Below are 17319 nucleotides of genomic sequence, written 5' to 3' on the forward strand. Positions count from 1 at the left end.
CATATGTAATCGCTGGGACAACTTTCTGTATGTAGAAGGCCCGAACGGGATTAAGTGAAAATTTTCCGTACTCGAAATGTAACTTCTGTCCTTGCATTGTTAGTATGCCCATACAGGGTTTCAGATCAGCCACCCAGTCACAAACAGATCCATTTATTCGTACTCCCAAATATCGAACTGCTGAAACAGACTCTAAAGTCTCTCCTGCTGCAGTCCACTGGAATCGATTGAAGTTTTATTTGGATGCCATTCCAATTGACAATTTTGGATGTCACTGTTGATTACAAGGTCATTTTCTTGAAATTATATGACTAAATTGGTCAAGAGTCGTTGAAGACCAATTTGAGTTAAATCAACAATACGATGTAATCCGCATAGTATGCCCAACTGATGTGTTGTCTGTTTAATTTCGGAGGAAAGCGTTGGGTTTTTCCAGTGTGCCTGAGATGTCCGAAATAAAGAGTAAACAGGAGTGTGGCTAAAAGGCACCCCTGATTTACACCTTTGGAGGTTCATTTCATTGGTTAGGTGACCAGTTGCATCTAGACGAACTCTGGTAGACGCATCATTGTGCAGTGCAATCAATGGGTAGAGTAGGGTTGATGGACAGGACCAAGAAAGGAGTTTCTTCCAAAGTTTCACGGTTATTGGTGTATTCTTTATTACTTCGGGTCAGTGCTGAAAGTGTTAGACTTGTGGCACGCCTGTTTTTTTTTTTAAGGGGCCTGAACATGAAAGCCAACCACTCCAGAAGTAAAGAGCCACATGGTGCTGGTCACAGCCCAGGAGCTTGCATTACAAAAATAAATACAATTTCATTTTATTTTTCCTGAGGTCGCAGTTGCGACCTCTGGCGGCCCCTAAATGAAGTCCCTGGAGTCCAACCTAGAGGGAATCAGTTTGGGAGACAGTGGGCTTCTGAGGGAAGGAGAGGAAAGAAAGAGTACCTCTAAGGAGGTGCAGTAAGAAGTTAGACTTTTTAGAGACGTCAGAGAGGTGTGCAGAGCTCAACTTGCACACATTTTGCAGCATTCAAAAAGGAACTTACTAGTACAAGGGCTTCATTCAGTGATGTTAGAATCCCACAACACACAGTACTCAAATAATGTCCATCTGCAAAGTGAAACCCTTTGAATGCTAAAAAAACGTGCACAAGTTAGGGTTTTCATATTACATCAAGCACAGACCTAGGAAAAATAAAGCTATGCTTAATGTAATAAGTGTACAAGCCCCGCCCTACCCTTCACACAACCCACCAACCCCCAGGGCCATTACTGGCCCTACATACTAATCCAAGACACCTACCAGCTTCTACATTGTCTCACTAGCTACTGCAACGCCTACTCACAAGCGGGATGCCTCCACCCAGAGGAGGCAACGGCAGCCGTGTTTTCACCCTTAAACCGAACAGGTTTAGCCCATCTGCGAGAGTGAGCATCAAGGCAGAACGCCCACCAGCTCTGCTGTTGGTGCCTTATAAGCCAGGAGAACAATCCACAGATACGGTCAAGGGCTACTGTATCCACTCTGTGAAAAGTGAAGGCTCCTTTGTACGGCATTTAAGTTTCATAATGAGGGGGCATTGCTTAAAATAATGCACATCGTATTACATCTGCATTACCACAGAACCACAAGAATAGGGGGAACAAACAGGACTCTCCTGCTTAGCACCCAGTCTATGATAAAAGTTACCAATGTAGGCAACACTGGTCCCCCGCTAACCTACACTCCATGAATGACAGGGACTGCCCCTCTTTAAAGGGCAACTCGCTGATCGATCAGTCAACTTCTCTCCCCCTTGGCAGCTCCACTATCACCTCTACCACTACATATTGTACCTGTACCCCTCTTCCCTCCCACCTTTCCCACTGCAGTCTAGGTCTGCCCTATGAAGGGACTCTGTCGCTTCCCAGCTGGGTTTACGCTTTGTTAATCCCATACACATGTAAAATAGCAAACTCAAGTCACGCCTCAGGGAGGGCGGGGGAGAAATCGTATATGGTTACACTGTGCTAACTAGAGTTAACCACACAAGTTTTAGTTCAAAACATTAATTTATTTGGTAGCAACAGGAACTTCACTAGCACGTTGCATGCAACTATGTCACTTTAATGAGAGATGTTAGAGGAGGTCTTGCGCTTCCAAATGAGGCCCTAGGTATCCCCCTTCACCTCTGTGTGCAAGTGCAGGCAATCAGTGCTCAGTGACAGTTGTTCACGGCCAATGTTCTATATAGAGACAATGCTTTCCTATGGGGCAAGTGCCTGCAATTTTCAAACCTGCGCATGTTTCCGACCTCACCAATGCAATTCAATAGCCCAATGCTACCCTATGACCCGTCGGAACCCTGGCGTAACCACCCATCAAACATTCATGCAACTTTTGGAAGTGGTCTCAGTTGCCAGCACCACTCCCATGTTACTGGTTACGAAAGGGCAATGTTAGTTCTGAAAGTGCCAAGGAGATCCAGCGACAGTTGACAAATTGAGGCAAGACCCATAAAAAACTGAACATATTGTACTGCGGACTGAGCAAATTGGGTCCAACCTGAACTAGAAGAATGGTTCTGCTACAGAGTCTGCAGTGAGAACCCCACGAAAGTAGTAGCCAGATCTGCCTCTTGGAAACTAAAGTTCCTTTCTTGGCTCTTTGGTTAACTCCAGTCTGTAGTTCCTGTAATTGACCATGTTACCCTTCCTTCAACCTTCACTTCATTCGTTTCCCTATCAGGGCAACACCACATGCTCATCACGTCAGGAAGGGAACAATTAAGTCTGAAATGGTTGTCTCCATTACTAACGGGAACAAGGTACCGCCTAAGCGTCATTTTTGGTTGTCAGTGTTTTCAAGTGTAAACTCACTAGGAGGGCTGCACCTTGAGAAGGGTCTAGTGCAGGGATGAGCAGCAATTGGGAGGTCTTGAAATCATCCTCTTCATGGACATATTCGAGGCTGCAGATTTAGAAGTGGGAGTATTTTACTCCGGATTTTATGAAGTTGGAAGTCGTCCGTTTTTTTAAATGGAATAAATGCTATTCCATAATTAGCATTTTTTATTGGATTAAGCATTTTTAACTCAATCCATGATTCGGTTTAAAGATGCAGGTTTACAATTTCATTTCATGCAGTTAAAACCGTAGGTCTCCTACCCTTGCGTTAGGAATTGGTTTTCAATTTTGCTGCTTTGCCACCATGGATTTCAATGGGACGCCCTGCATGTGTGTGTCTGCTGTCTCGAGATTAAGACTTGTTAGGCTGGCCCCAACCCACACTTCTGCTACCGGATGTCCGCTTCTGACCAGATGCCGGGTAACTGACTTTCCATGACTTGACATCCCTTGTTTGACTGGTGCAGATCATTAGCACTGGTGAACTGGGCAAACATCCCCCAGCCTGGATATTGTGGATAAAAAAGTGCTGGAGCTAGGAATCCAAAGACTGCACTGAAGACCAGTTGGACTGCTGAAGAAAACCATCAATTGCCAAACCATGCACCAGTGAACATCTGCAGCCTCTCCTGCACGAAGGAAATACCCTCAACAGTGCCTTCCTCCCATGGACTGATGGGCTCAACTAATCCTGCATCAGTGCCCTGCCAGACGACCATCCTGAGATCTGACCCTACATTGACACAGTGTCTGGCACAATCACCACCACGAGCTGGAGCTTGCGACTCTGCAGGTCCTCAGCCAACAGAATTCAGCTGCATATGTTGCTCTACATCCTGCAGGGGAGCCTGGGCAGCCCTGCTGAAATAGTCCTTGAACTGGTGATTGGAACCCACCATCCAGTTGGACCCAATCAGACACTTCAGCCACTGGTCCACGATAGACCACGCATGCACCCCTGACCGACATACCCCCAGCAATTCCGACTCCTAATGGGGTGATTGCAAGGGGCCAGTGTATACATTATTGCTGCCGACCTCCCACCACCCCCTCAGCATAGGCCTGAAGTAAAGTGCACTCCCATCACTACCCTTTGCTGGCTGTGGAGTTCTACTCTAGGATTCCCCCTGGTAATGCCCAGTTTGGTGGATTTGGAAGTGTACCTCCTCTCCCCCCCCCCCCCCCGCCCAAGTTTGTCCTAAAGCCCATCACCAAAATGTGTGCTTTGCTTTTAAACTGGATTTTACCTACCCGTTGGCTGTAGCCAAAACGTGTGTACGGGAACTTGAGCCTTCATACCCCCCCCCACCCCTCCATAACCTTTTCAGATCCAAGCAGATTTCTTCCCCCCCACTGGCCACCTTCACCAAAACCCTGTTAGCCGCGTCCAGCTTCAGCGCTACAGGGAGGGTTATGAATCCTGCTTAGTCATCACTAAACACCAGCGTAAGATGTGGCCAGGGGAAGGCAGCCGCAACTGTATCCTAACCCTAGGGGTGGTAACAAGAGGGAGGATCACATGGGAGGAGATGGCTATCAGGGGGGTGACTCCTATAGAACTATAGGAAGATGCGGTAGTCTGAGTGAGATTTCCAAATACCTAATTGCATGCTGTCTGTGTACAAGTCGCTCCTATTGAACTACCCAAAGCACATGCTATGAAAAGCATGCTAGTTGGTAACCTTGGGAGTTCAGGAAGTACATATGAGCATCTCCAATGGTTACGATTCTGCCTTAAAGAGGTCCTAATCCAAGAGTAACTCAGACCCTTTTCACAACCTCCCAACAATGACAAATCTCAGTTCACAAAGCAGTTAAACTGACTATAAAGAGTATAAAGAGGCCAAAGCCACTAATACTTCAGAACCCATAATGCCTGTGGTACTGGGAGGAGGAAGAGGGACTGTCAATCAAAGTTGAGACAAAATGCGAAGTCTAGTTGCAGTGTGAGGCACCCGAGTGGGACATTTGAACTCAGAAATGAGTTGCAGCTGGGGTAAGGAGATGTTGGAGTAATAGTGATAGAAGCAGGTCGGAATGCACCGTTTGCTGTAAAAGCAGGAGTGCCAGCTGAAGTTGATGCGTGAGAAGGCATGTGGCAGTGCAGAGAGCAGTGGGAAGCAGCGGTGTGCGCTCTGAAAAGGTTGAAGCAGAGGACCCCCCCCCCCCCCACCGAGCTGTCAGAGCTCCACAGAAGAACTGCACACAGCGAGTTATGCAGGAGCTGGCAGAGGAGCAGACAGACCAGATAAGATCTGTCGCAGAGCCAGCGAGGAAAATGCCACAGAAGACCTGAGTGTGCCTGAGACTACAGGTGACCCCAGGGTGCTCCGAACAAGACATTAGCAGAAACGAATATTTAATACTGAACCAGTAAAAGCAAGACAAAGGCAGCAAGGGCGCAATTCCTCTTACATGGGACACCAACTAGGGGAAACCTGTAACCTGCATGGTCTACATCCAAAAGGGTACAGAAGAGTAACACAGGGGCACCAAGGGCGCAATGTCCCTTCTGTGGGATTCCAACTTGGGGAAATCTAACCCACATTGTCAAGAGACTATAAAACGCAGCCATTGTTTAAACCTCCCGACATAAGATACTGGTGTGGAGAATCTTGGAACAAATACAGCCACTAAGAACAATTGTAGTTGTAGGAGTTTCTCATCCTGGCAGGCGAGTAAATCAGGAAAGAAGATGATTTGAAGAAATGAGTTTATGGTAAAAAGGTTGGTGGAAAGACTTGTTAACTCCATAACCTTTTTGACAAACTGTTGCATTACCAAAAGTAGTTGCTGTGCTATCCCAACAAAAGGATTTCATTTGAAGAATAAGTGCAATATGCTAATAACTGCTTGGCATTCTGAAGAGAACAATTGCCTAGGTATATGAACTTAGGTTTTGATAGGAAGACATTTGCTTTACCAAGAAGGATATTGTGGGGAATAATAATGTATTGATTTTAAGGCCAAGCATCTGTGAAAGACATTTATTTTAATAAGCTGAAGGAAGCAGCGAATGAAAAAGACTTACACTGAACAGAACTGTTGAATCAGAACTTTGCTCAGGGTATTCCTGAATTGATCCAGGGGAAGGGAGTCCACTCTGGTCACAAGGAGTAGTTTCTAAAACCTTTTCAGTTTAAATTGGTATATATTGCTTTGAACTAAAAGACAGCCAAATATTCCTTGTATAATGGTGTTTGTATTGATGCGAGTGTCAGACTTTTTGGACAAAAGGTCATTTTTATTTAGTTTGATAGACAGGGACATCATTGCTAGGATAGGTAAAGATACGTTTCTCGCTTTTTTTTTTTTTAAACGTAACGACCTGGAGAAAACTATCCCTTTGTGTTGTCTCGCATTTCTGCTCTCCTCCAGGATGCTTACCTCATGCAAAGGGGCAACTCTGTAAGCCTGTGTCTCATCACCTCTCTCGGCCCCCCCTCTCCCTCCCTCCGCCCCCCACTCCCAACTTCCTCCTCTAATGCGAGGGACAACCCGGCAACCCCTAGTCGTCCCTCCGGCCACACTTTCTTCAGCCGCTCAGTCTCCTCTCACACTACCCTCCACCATGTACCCTCTACCCAACCTAAACCAGCCCGATCCCATGCTATCCTTACAACCTCAGTCCACCACCGCTGCTGCATAGACCAGCCCCAGTTCTGTCCTCTTTCACCAAGCACTAAACCCAACAAGTACTTGCCTGTTAATTTAACTCTGAGACTTCAACTACTTACCTGATCGGGATTAACTGCTCAAGTTGTGTCTGAAATACAATTATAAAATCAGGGGGGAGAACATCAACCACTTTCTTTCCCACGTTACTTGGTACAGGTTTTGCATTGCTGAAGGCTATGTGAACAGGACCCTCTGCTTTGTGAGCACTGGAAACAGGCATGCTCCCTAGATGTGACCGATCCCTTTAGGGGTTCTCTGGCAATCACCCTGGACTGCAAGGGCAGAGCACAGGACGTATCTTTCCTGTGCTGGGTACTGGGTCTCAGAGAAGTCCAGGAACAGCCCTGGGTCCCGCAACAAACCGCTTGCGAGTCACACCAACCCAGACATCACCTGCATGTTCCAAACATCTTTGTGCCACATGCCGTTGCTGCTGAGACTTCACCCTGTGTCCCCCTGGCCTCCCTTAAAGGACCCTTGAAACCTGTAAAACCCCCACACTCTACCTTTGAAAAAAGCATTTTGAAACCTTTGCTCCTAAAATTCTTGCCAATCTGTACCCCTAATACACAATTCCCCTTTGTTCCAAAAACTGTTACTCTACTTGGGTGGGTTGTTAGTCATGTGTATTTTTATTAAAGCTTTTTTATAGAAACCTGGTAATCTCATTTTGGGTCCACAGTAGTATGGCTGGGCAAGCTTCTGTGCAAGTTCTTATTCCCTTCTGAACATTATAGCCAGCGCAGGTTACCAAACGAGGTGAAGGAGGTATACCGGTCCGGCTTTTCCAGTTTCACCTTTAGGATTGATCACTGCTGGTTTAGTATCAGTGCAGGGCTGAGTAGGCGCTTTAGCCACCAGTCATCACTGCACCCCTGCTGATCAGTAGTTCTTTCATCACAAATGGTCAAGAAGAGAAGCAAAGATGAGGATCTACATTTAGTTGCAAAGTATGCAACTCAAGCGTATCTCGCCAATCCCTCAGCAGTCGGGTTACTGGATTTAGCACTTCATAGTTGCATTTTTATTCCCACACATTCGCACTTGGTAAGATAAGGGGGAGTTCTGGACCATACCTTAGGATCAGGGTGGGAAATGGGTTGAATGGACCAGCAATACATTGTCCTAAGGGTCTCTTGGTCCAGTCGTGACCATTATTAGTTATAGCTACAGATGTCAAAATTGGGCACATTGTGCTTACCATCAATGCTGGTAATCACTTTCAGACTGGTCAGTATTTTAAATTGTGCTCAATGACCTACTATATTTACAATCATATTACATTTAGCAAGTATGACTATGTAATCAGATATTTTGGTCTAGAGGGTCAGGGGGTGGATCCTGGCTGCAAGCGCCAATGAGAGAAGCATACTTGTAATGCCGAGTTAAGGTATCAATGTTAAGAAACCCAAGCAGAAACAGCCAATCTAAAAATAATTTTAAAAAAGTACAGCTGAGACCACTAGGGGGCACAGAAGGCAATGGCTGCCTGAAGCTCAGCTCCTCGCGCCTCGCGCCGCGGAGACAGATGATTTAGAGAGATCCAGACCCGAAAAACCAAAAATGTAAGGCTTTGATGGCGAGAAGTGAGTCAAGGCAGGGGCATCAAGAGAAAACTGAAGCGCCATGATACCTTCCGGCATGTGTGCGCTTTATACATTTTGATAAACTGCCAAATCGTGGGAGTCCCGCCATCCGAATAAGGTGCCCATCTCCCACTGGGGCCTGGACGCTTGCAAAGAGCGCCAATCTAGACCAGAGTGAAGGGAAAGCGCGACCAAGACAAGGGTTGCAGTGGCACCTACACGAAAAGAAGCAGGCAGCAGCGACCCCATTACAAGGGCCTGCGGGGCTAAGAAAAATGGGTCGTGTCACGCGACCAGAACCAGGGCTGACAAAGGGGAGGAAGCACAGAACCCACGGGCTGAAGGCTTCGCAACTTGAAACAAGGAACGTAGACGCAGACTACCACCCACAAGCAGATAAGTGAAATCTAAGAGCTCAGAAGGAGCGGCGGCTCAGATCGAGACTGGCACCAGGGGGCCAGAAGGACAAAACCAGCAGTGACAGGTGAGAGTCTCCCTCCCCCTGCTGCACAGAGGAACAAAGACCAACCGCGAGGGGGGCATCATCCACAACTGGGGGAGGGAGCGGAGGCGTGGGGAATATCAGCAATCAACCCAGGCTCTGGGGGTATAGGGGGGTAGCCAGCCTGCGAAAAGTAGAGGAAGCGGGCAGGCCCCACAGAGAAGCAGAGTAACACTGCGCAAAGAGCAGTGTCCAGGTGAACACCCCCCCCCCCCCACCGATCAAATAAAGGAGACACTCCCACCAGATTAGTGGAGATCAGCGCAACAGGATTGTGCAATCGCTCAAAATGAAGCCTGTATAACTATGCCTGCAGGGAGGCTGTGGGAGAGGTACCCCAGACACAGCGGGGGGAGGTCCTTGAAAAGCCTGGTTAGGAAAAGCCAAAGAAGAAGAAAACAGCCCATGTTAGCCACCCCCCCCCCTCCAAGCGTAATCAAAGGACAGGCCAACAGCCCCACCGACAAGAGTAGGGGCATGTTACAGAAGAGGGACAGGCTCCACCACTACACCTCCCGTAAAAGGGATCCCAAGGAACACTCAGTCTCCATTGCCCCAAGAGCAGGCAGCGAAGCGCAGTCAGAGGACAAGGCTAGAAGACAGACAAAAGGCCCAAGGGGACGCCCATCACAACACCGCCATAGGGCCAGCAGAGGGGGAGGGAAGCCTAGTACGGGCCCAGCTCTCAAGAGGCATGGATAGGCTCAAGCAATACAGGAGTAAAGAGGCGTCCACCCTGTGGACCATAAAACCCTCACCACGCACCTCACACTCAGCACATTTCTCCCACTACGCCACTTCATGGATTACATCCTTCCTGGAAGGTAGAGCCATGAAAGTGTTCTCAAATACTTCCAATGCAGCTCCTACAATACACTGCGGTGTCCCACAGGGCTCATGTACAGCCTCTACGCTGTAGAACCTTTTCACAAAGCCCCTGTTCGATAAACTGGATGCACTTGGGATCGCATACACCAACTATGCAGATGATACCAAGTGCTCCTACCCCCAACAGGCTCTTATGACACAGACGCCCTAAAACAAATATACGCCACCATTCAAACATGGATGGCCACCAACGGCCTTTGTCTTAATGGGGATAAGACAGATCCTTATTCTTGGCCAAAAGTCTACACTTGCCAAATTAGACAGTCTCTACGTCAACTTTATCATAGACAACTGCACCATCCCAGTTTTAGCCTCAAAACGTTAAGGGTACACATTGATGCAACCCTGTCCATGAATAAACAAGTCAACGCAATTGCCTCTGCATTAAGCTCCAAATTAATTAACGCCATCAAACCTTTCCTAACCAAAAGAAAACTGTCCTTCAATAGCAAGAGCTACAATAGGCGCTAAACTTGACTATTGTACGCACTTTTAGCCGGCACCTCTAAAAAAAACACTCCATGTCACCCAAAATAATGCACTGAGAGCAGCCTTAAGCATCTCGAAAAAAGAACACATCTCAAAAGGAAGACAATCCGTTCACTGGCTCCCTGTCAATGAGCGTATCACCTTCAAGATTCTCACCACAACCCACAAATGCCTCCACAGCACAGCGCCGCCTTCTCTCCGACACTCTCCACAGACCCATCACAACTAAACCCACAAGATTATGCTACTCTAACCAATTTACAGTACCACAAATCAACAAGGCCACGGCAGGAGGCTTCGGATTACCCTACATAGCTCCTACACTTTGGAATAAACTCCCCCCTCTGAGAGCTGAAAGAACATTCACAGCTTTCAGGAAAAAAACCTCAAAACAGCTCTTCAACTAAAAACGCTACTCCTCATCTGCTGGACCAATACACAATGACAATGTTTTCTCATTAATCATGTATGTACGTGTCTGTGTAACTAAGTTCCTTCTATTGCTGTAACTAGCGCCACGATGCCTCTGGGCTGTTTTGTGCGCTTAACAAATACGAATAAATAGCAGAAGGCACCCCCCCCCCCCAAAATGAGCGGTGCTTCAATGAAGGAGGACATTGCAGGGCTGATGGGGTAAGATTAGGGCCCTACGATCTGACATTGAATCCTCCACCTTGGAAAGAGGGAAAGCCAAAAAGATAGAAGGGAACTTAGAAAACCTGGAACAAAACCAGGTCAACATGGACCTGGTGGAAATGAAACTGAAGGCAAGAATGATGGACATAGAATTAAAAAGAAGAACTCACCCTGAAGTGGACGACATGGAAAACCGAGAAAGGAGATCGAATTTACCTATAATTAGCCACGAGGAATTTGAAGGGGAGACACAGGCCCAGATCGAGATAAAAGTACAAGACAATCTACTTTTCAAGTCGGAGGGAAGCAAAATGGTGCCAGTTAAGAGCTCAGAGGAGGAAGAGCATTTGGAAGAGGACCTCGCTCAATAATCGTGAATTGCACTACACAAAAAAAAAATTTGGAATTCTCCTCAGGGCAAAGCAAGTACAGGACATGGAGTTCGTAGAAGGATATGCAGACCCCTCACCACATGGCTCACCGAGCAGGAATTAGTTAGATATCGATTTGCAGCGACTTTTGGGGCTATCCATTTGCAGTGACTTGAAATCAAAAAGGAGAGGACTGACACGCCGGAGGAAGCAAAGCAGGTGCTAAAACACCTAACAAACAGTGGACACTAGGGCCCAATGGCACCCAAAGGGGCCCACTTGCCAAGACCTCAGCATCCATAATGCTACCTCCGATGCCAAAGAAGCAAGGCGTGAACAAAAAAAAAAGTTAAACTGGGATCCCTGTCACCATCAAAACCATCCTGAACAATGAATGAAGGGGATGCCCTGTAAAAGGACAATGAAGCCCCACAACTTAACAATGGAAGGGGAAAGGATTAGAAGAGCCCTCCCGGCGCGGAGTGAGCTCAAACCTAGTTGGCGTCAGTTTAAGAGGCCTCTCAACTCAAGGGACCTCAGTCAGTTTATAGAGGGCGTGGTCCTGTTTAGTTATGTTCACAGTTACAAGAGGGGGAGGGGCCTTCACAGACGAGAGCAATATTGAAACAGGGGGCAGAGTTTCATGCAAAGAAATGGGAAGAGCAGGGAGGGGGCGGACAAGAGAGAGGGGCCAAATGTAGAAATGGAAGAGAACTTAAGACCCGAGCCAGGGAGTGCAATGCTAAAGGGTGGGCACACTTAATACAAGGGGCTGAACTCCCCCGCCAAAAGGTCGCTGTGATGAGGGGAATTTGAAAGAGCCGCCCTCGATATTCTCTTTATCCAAGAAACCAGACTCCAAGCGGGGGATGAGAAGCCACTGGGGGGGAGGGGAGTGAGGCAAAATACCGGGCCTCAGCCGAATACCAGAAAGGAGGAATAGGCTTAATACTGCACAAGTGAATTAGACTGACAAATCCTGTAGTGCTCACCTCGATGGGAGGCAGGCTCCTACTGGTTCAGGGGAGAATGGGTGGTATACATATCACTAACGGGAGTACACGCACCCAGCCAAGGTGAATTCAACAAGGAGGCCATTATCACCATTGCAGGAAGAAGTAAAGGCCCCACAGTGATGGTGGTGGAGGGGAGACCAACGATATGGGTAGAACCCAAAGACCCCCCCCCCCAAAGGCGCAGAGTAATAGCTTCATGAAACCCATAAGGGAAGGGGGGCGCATGGACTTCTGGAGATCACTGAACCCAGACAAGAAGGGATATACATTTAGGTCCAGCGTCCATAAACCTTCACTAGAATAGACTATTTGCTGGTTAACAGGGAATCTAGCCCTAGAACCAGGGGAAGCGCAATCCGCCTAGTTGGCTGGTCCGATCACGACATGGTGACCGCAACACTAGACATGGAGTGATTGGGATAAGTGGCGTTGCAATGAGTTCTTGTGGCGAGACAAACTCTGAGCCGGGAACTCAAGGCCACAATCGAGGAATAGTTCCAGATTAATGACAATGGGGAGGTGGGAAACGCCACAGTATGGGAAGCAGTCTCTTATGAGGGAGGTGGCAAGGCAGAAAAGGGAATGTAGACTGCAGGAGGAGATATTGGGGAATTAAATCTTGCACCTGGAAGAAAGGCTACGCACAGGGAACTTATAAGAACACTGAAGGACAAGCTAAAAGCATTTGAAGATACTAGCCTCCAGGCTGAGAGCACTGAGGGCAGAAAGATGGGTTGAGAGAATTAGGACAGAAGGGGGCTGGGCCACAACCCCAGAGGAAATAGTGAACCACTTCACTAAATATTATAAGGGTCTATATACCACAGAGGGCACCAGAACTGAGACAGATGCAAGAATATATTGAAGGGCAGGACTAACGCCTATTGCGAGCAGAACAGACTCTTGGCATCACCCATCTCACCCGAAGAAATAAAGGTGGCGATGAAGAGGCTCCCGCCGGGAGGGACTCCAGGAGAAGACTGGTATACCAAGGGTTTCTATAAAGAATTCTCAGACACCCTGGCCCCGCACCCAGCTAAACTATTCAACTATATACAAGAATCTGGTCAGGCCTCACCATCCATTACAAAAGTTCATATAGTGATCCTCCCCAAAGCAGGAAGAGACCCCACATGTTGTAAGTCATACCGTCGGATATCATTGTTAAACAATGATGTGAAAATCTACACAAGGGGCCTGGCCTCACGCATGGAAGACATGCCGCGCCTAATCCACCCGGACCAGGTGGGCTTTATAAAAAAAGGCAGATGCCATGCGTAAGACGCTGGTCATCATGGAGCATTCTGAAGGGGTGAACGGGGGACAAGCACTGCTAGCCTAGACTCTGCAAAAGCATTTGATCAGGTGGAGTGGGGGTTTCTTTGGGCCATACTAAAGAGCATGGGCTTTGAAGAAAGGTTCATAAGCGGAATACAGGCAATATACAAAACCCTAAAGGGAAGGGTTGTGGTGAACGGCAAACTATCAGAGGAGTTAGACCGATCAAGGGGAACTAGAGGGGTATGCCCACTCTCGCCCCTCCTGTACGCCCCATCATAGAGCCACTGGTAACGTAATCAGAAATGATATGACCATAGAGGGGGATCAAGGTGGGGACACATTATAAACTGGCTATGTTTGCTGACAACATGCTCCTTTACCTGGAAGACAGCCTGACCTCAATACCCAAAGTCCTGCGGACAATATGAGAATTCAGCAAATGGGCAGGGTTGAAAGTCAACGCTGAGAAACCCACCCTTTTCCCTTACAACGCCTCAAGTGACCCAGACGTAGGAAGCCAAAACATGTATGTAGGGAATACTGATAGCACTTGGAAGCTAAAATACCTGGGTATCAACGACAAGGACGAAAGACCTTCACGAGGCAAACCTGCCACCTCTTGTCAGAATTATCAAGGGACCTAGACAGATGGGCAAAATTGTCAATATCCTGGCTGGGCTGCCTCAACGCGATAAATGGTGATCCTCCCCAAGGTCCAGTACCAGATGCTCCCAATAGACATTCCAGGGAGCCACCTCAGACCTGAAACAATTCCTAAGGAAGGGGAAAAAGCAGCGAATAGCCTACATTACTCTAACGAGGTGCAAGGAAGAAGGAATAACTGGGCTACCAGACTTCTACATATTACCGTGCTGCCCAAATGAGGCTCCTGGTGCTGCACCTAAGAGGGGATAAAAACAAACAATGGGTGGCAATCGAAAACCACCTGCTGCGGCCAGTAAGACTAGGGGGATGGCTATGGGCCCCAAAATCAGCATTCCCAACCAAGGTCACCAACCATTATGCGTTTGGATCCCTCCTGAAATTGTAGGAGAATAAAGGAGAAATGAAGGGTGTCACGACATGGCCATTGTTGCCCCCGAGTTGCATATGCCACCCATCCCCCCCCCCCCTCCCACATCAGAAACAATATCCAGGACCCACAACGCTTCCAGAAATGGTATGAAGCAGGTCTGGAAAGAGTGGGGCAGAAAAGGTTGACAGATGCTTATCACTCCAAGAGGTGGAAACTGGCCTACAACTTAAACCCATGGGGGTATTCCTGTTGCTGCAACTAAGGGGAGTCCCATCAGCCCTGAAATGGAAGGATACACTGCAAAGGGACCTCACGCCATTAGAAAGAATCTTAAGTGAAACCCCATCGACCAAGGGCCTCATCTCTGTTATACAGGACTCTCCTACGCAGCCAAGGGAACACAGTCAGAGTTCTCAGAAAAAGATAAGATAAAGGGCCCCATGCTGACTGAATACTTATGGATGCAAATCGGCCCAAAGACCTCCATTTCAGTGCAATACAAGTTGCATGGTTTAAAGCTACTACACAGGTATGATCCCAAGCGACTCTCCAAAATGTTCAACCAAGTGAGCCCTGCATGCTGGAGGCAATGTGGTGCCCAGGCAGACTACTGGCACATGTGGTGGGCCTGCCAGAAAGTTAAGGTGTTTTGGAAAGAGGTACTAGCACGGATCAAAAAGATTGATGGGTGACGCGCGAGTGTGACCCAAGACTAGTGCTTTTTGGTCTGGAAGAACAAGAAGGCTGGTGGTTGCGACTCCCCCATATGCCTCACTTCCTTTTGCTAGCGGCCAGGGCCTGCATTAAAACTGGAAGTCGAAGCAAATCCCCCCCCCCCCCCCCCCCAACAGTCAGCCTGGGCCCCGGAAAGCCAGAGAACTGTACAAGATGGAGATCATCACAGGAGCACTTCGCGAGATTTCCCCCAAGCAGAGAAAGGGAATGGGCACCCTGCCTTAACATCTACGAATAGTGGGAAAAAACGCCTGGGGCAAGGCGCCCCATTGGAATGCACGAATCCCGAACTCTACGAACACTAACCACGACTCGTCTGGTCTCGGGGGGGGGGGGGGGGGGGGGGGGGGGGAGGAAAGGGTTGTTAATGTTGAAAAGCACGATACAATTGTGTCTTTGAAAATGCACAATCTATAAGTTTAATAAAATGCTCAATAAAGAAAGTTTTTTAAAAAAAATGGTTCAGCTGGTTTGGTTTATGACCCAGTACTTTCACTGCAATAAATATTTCAGTGATCCATAAATTGTGGGAAAGATTTTATTGGGCACAAGACTTGCAGGGATGGAGGCCGAAGGGTTTCTCAAATGCACATCTGTGCAGATTAGAGTTCTAGGCCTCAACAATGGGAAAAATTCAAGAACGCCAGAAATTCCAAAGTTCCTCCACCTAGGTGCAGTGGGACCATACGCCAAGCATGTGGTGTTACTTTTACCAGTTTCAGTTGCATTTTATTACTACCAGCAGGAAATCCAAGGAATGTACTCAATGGAGCAATCCTTGTGCGGCAGTGGTTTGAAGGCCCCATTTTAGATTTGTAATACTGCTATACTCTATTTGACCAGTTTACCAAGTATTCCCAATTTGACTGATCAGTGCACCTCGGTTCCTATACTGGATCTGCTCAAGATGTTAAAATTTGGTCAAGCAAGAAATCTAAGATTAAAGCAAGGGTCACCCAAAATAAGTTTCCAACTCGTGTAACTAAACCACAAAGAAGGGCTGGTCGCCACAGAAAAATGATATCTTGTATGCATGTACCTCCATGTCCCAGTCCAAATGGTGTTTTAAGATCTAGTCAACCAATGCCAAAAAGGTGACCGGGAGCAAGTTGAGCACATGTGCGCCATGGATTTGATAAAACCGTGCTTCGGTGTTATATAGTGCATCATGCACAAATGGGAAACGCGAGCTGGAAGCATACAGTAAATTATTTTATGAGGGCAGGCATTTTCACTTGGAGCATAGTGAAACATTTGGAGAGTGAAAAGGTACTTGAAAAAGCATCGAATTTAACAGAATTGAACTTAATAGGGAAGGCTTCCTGTAAAGTGGCAGGGAGTTGTGCTTAGCTGAGGATTTCTAGACAGATCATTGCACGCCTATACTTGAAGATGGAGCATTTTCACAATTAACTGGGTCATTTAAGGGCTCTTGCTTGGTTTATTATTCTTTGGGTCTTCGTAAAAGACTTTTAGTTAGTGGATACTTGTAGCTAACATTTTCTTAAAACTCCAATTAATAAAATTGACGAAACTAAGTTAGTGTATGCATTTCGCCTCTGCATGTTCTATTGCCTGAGGTTGGCTGTCTGAGACACAAAAAGCAGCAAGCTGTACCATGTATACCTTAATTGTAGAAGGCAGTCCCTGTGTGTGAATCATGTTGGCACACTGTTCTCACAGGCCCATTATAGTGTATGGATTTCAAAATACTCAATTTGAGGTTAGTTTAACTGCAGTATTAAAAAGATTTTAAACAAGCAACTATTGACTCCTTTTCATTCTAAAACTAAAGTCCGAGGGTTGGCGCTGTGTGCATTAGAATAAAAAGGTTTAAGGAACACATTGAAGAGGGTGTGTGAGAGAGGGGGGGAAGGCCTGCATGACTAACTAGTCCAGAGGCATATGGATTCATTGTCACATAGTAGGCCCTCCCAAATACTTATCTTGGAATGACCACTAAACTGGCAATGGCAATTTTCAGGACCTACTTGAGAGACTAAAATCAAGGTATGATTTACCGGCGACTTGTACCAAGGAGGTATGAAACGCTCCAGCAGACAGAACATTTTTCAATCAAACGAATGTTTAAAAACGTGTTGTATTAAAATGAAGTGGCCAGTAGGTGGGAACCTCTGGCATCCCATGTATACTTTAGTATTGGGAAAGCACATGCCCACCACAGCATTATCAAATAAAGCTTCACAACAAAT

The 17319-nt window shown here is 47.1% G+C and overlaps 1 protein-coding gene across 1 annotated transcript in view; it reads right to left on the reverse strand.

Moving 5' to 3' along the window:
* FKBP3 (FKBP prolyl isomerase 3) overlaps nucleotides 1-17319 on the reverse strand; it is a 69944-nt gene that overhangs the window by 24941 nt on the left and 27684 nt on the right. The window lies entirely within an intron of this gene.

This window comes from Ambystoma mexicanum, chromosome 14, assembly GCF_040938575.1.
Source record: "Ambystoma mexicanum isolate Mex_15411 chromosome 14, UKY_AmexF1_1, whole genome shotgun sequence".
NCBI lineage: Eukaryota > Metazoa > Chordata > Amphibia > Caudata > Ambystomatidae > Ambystoma > Ambystoma mexicanum.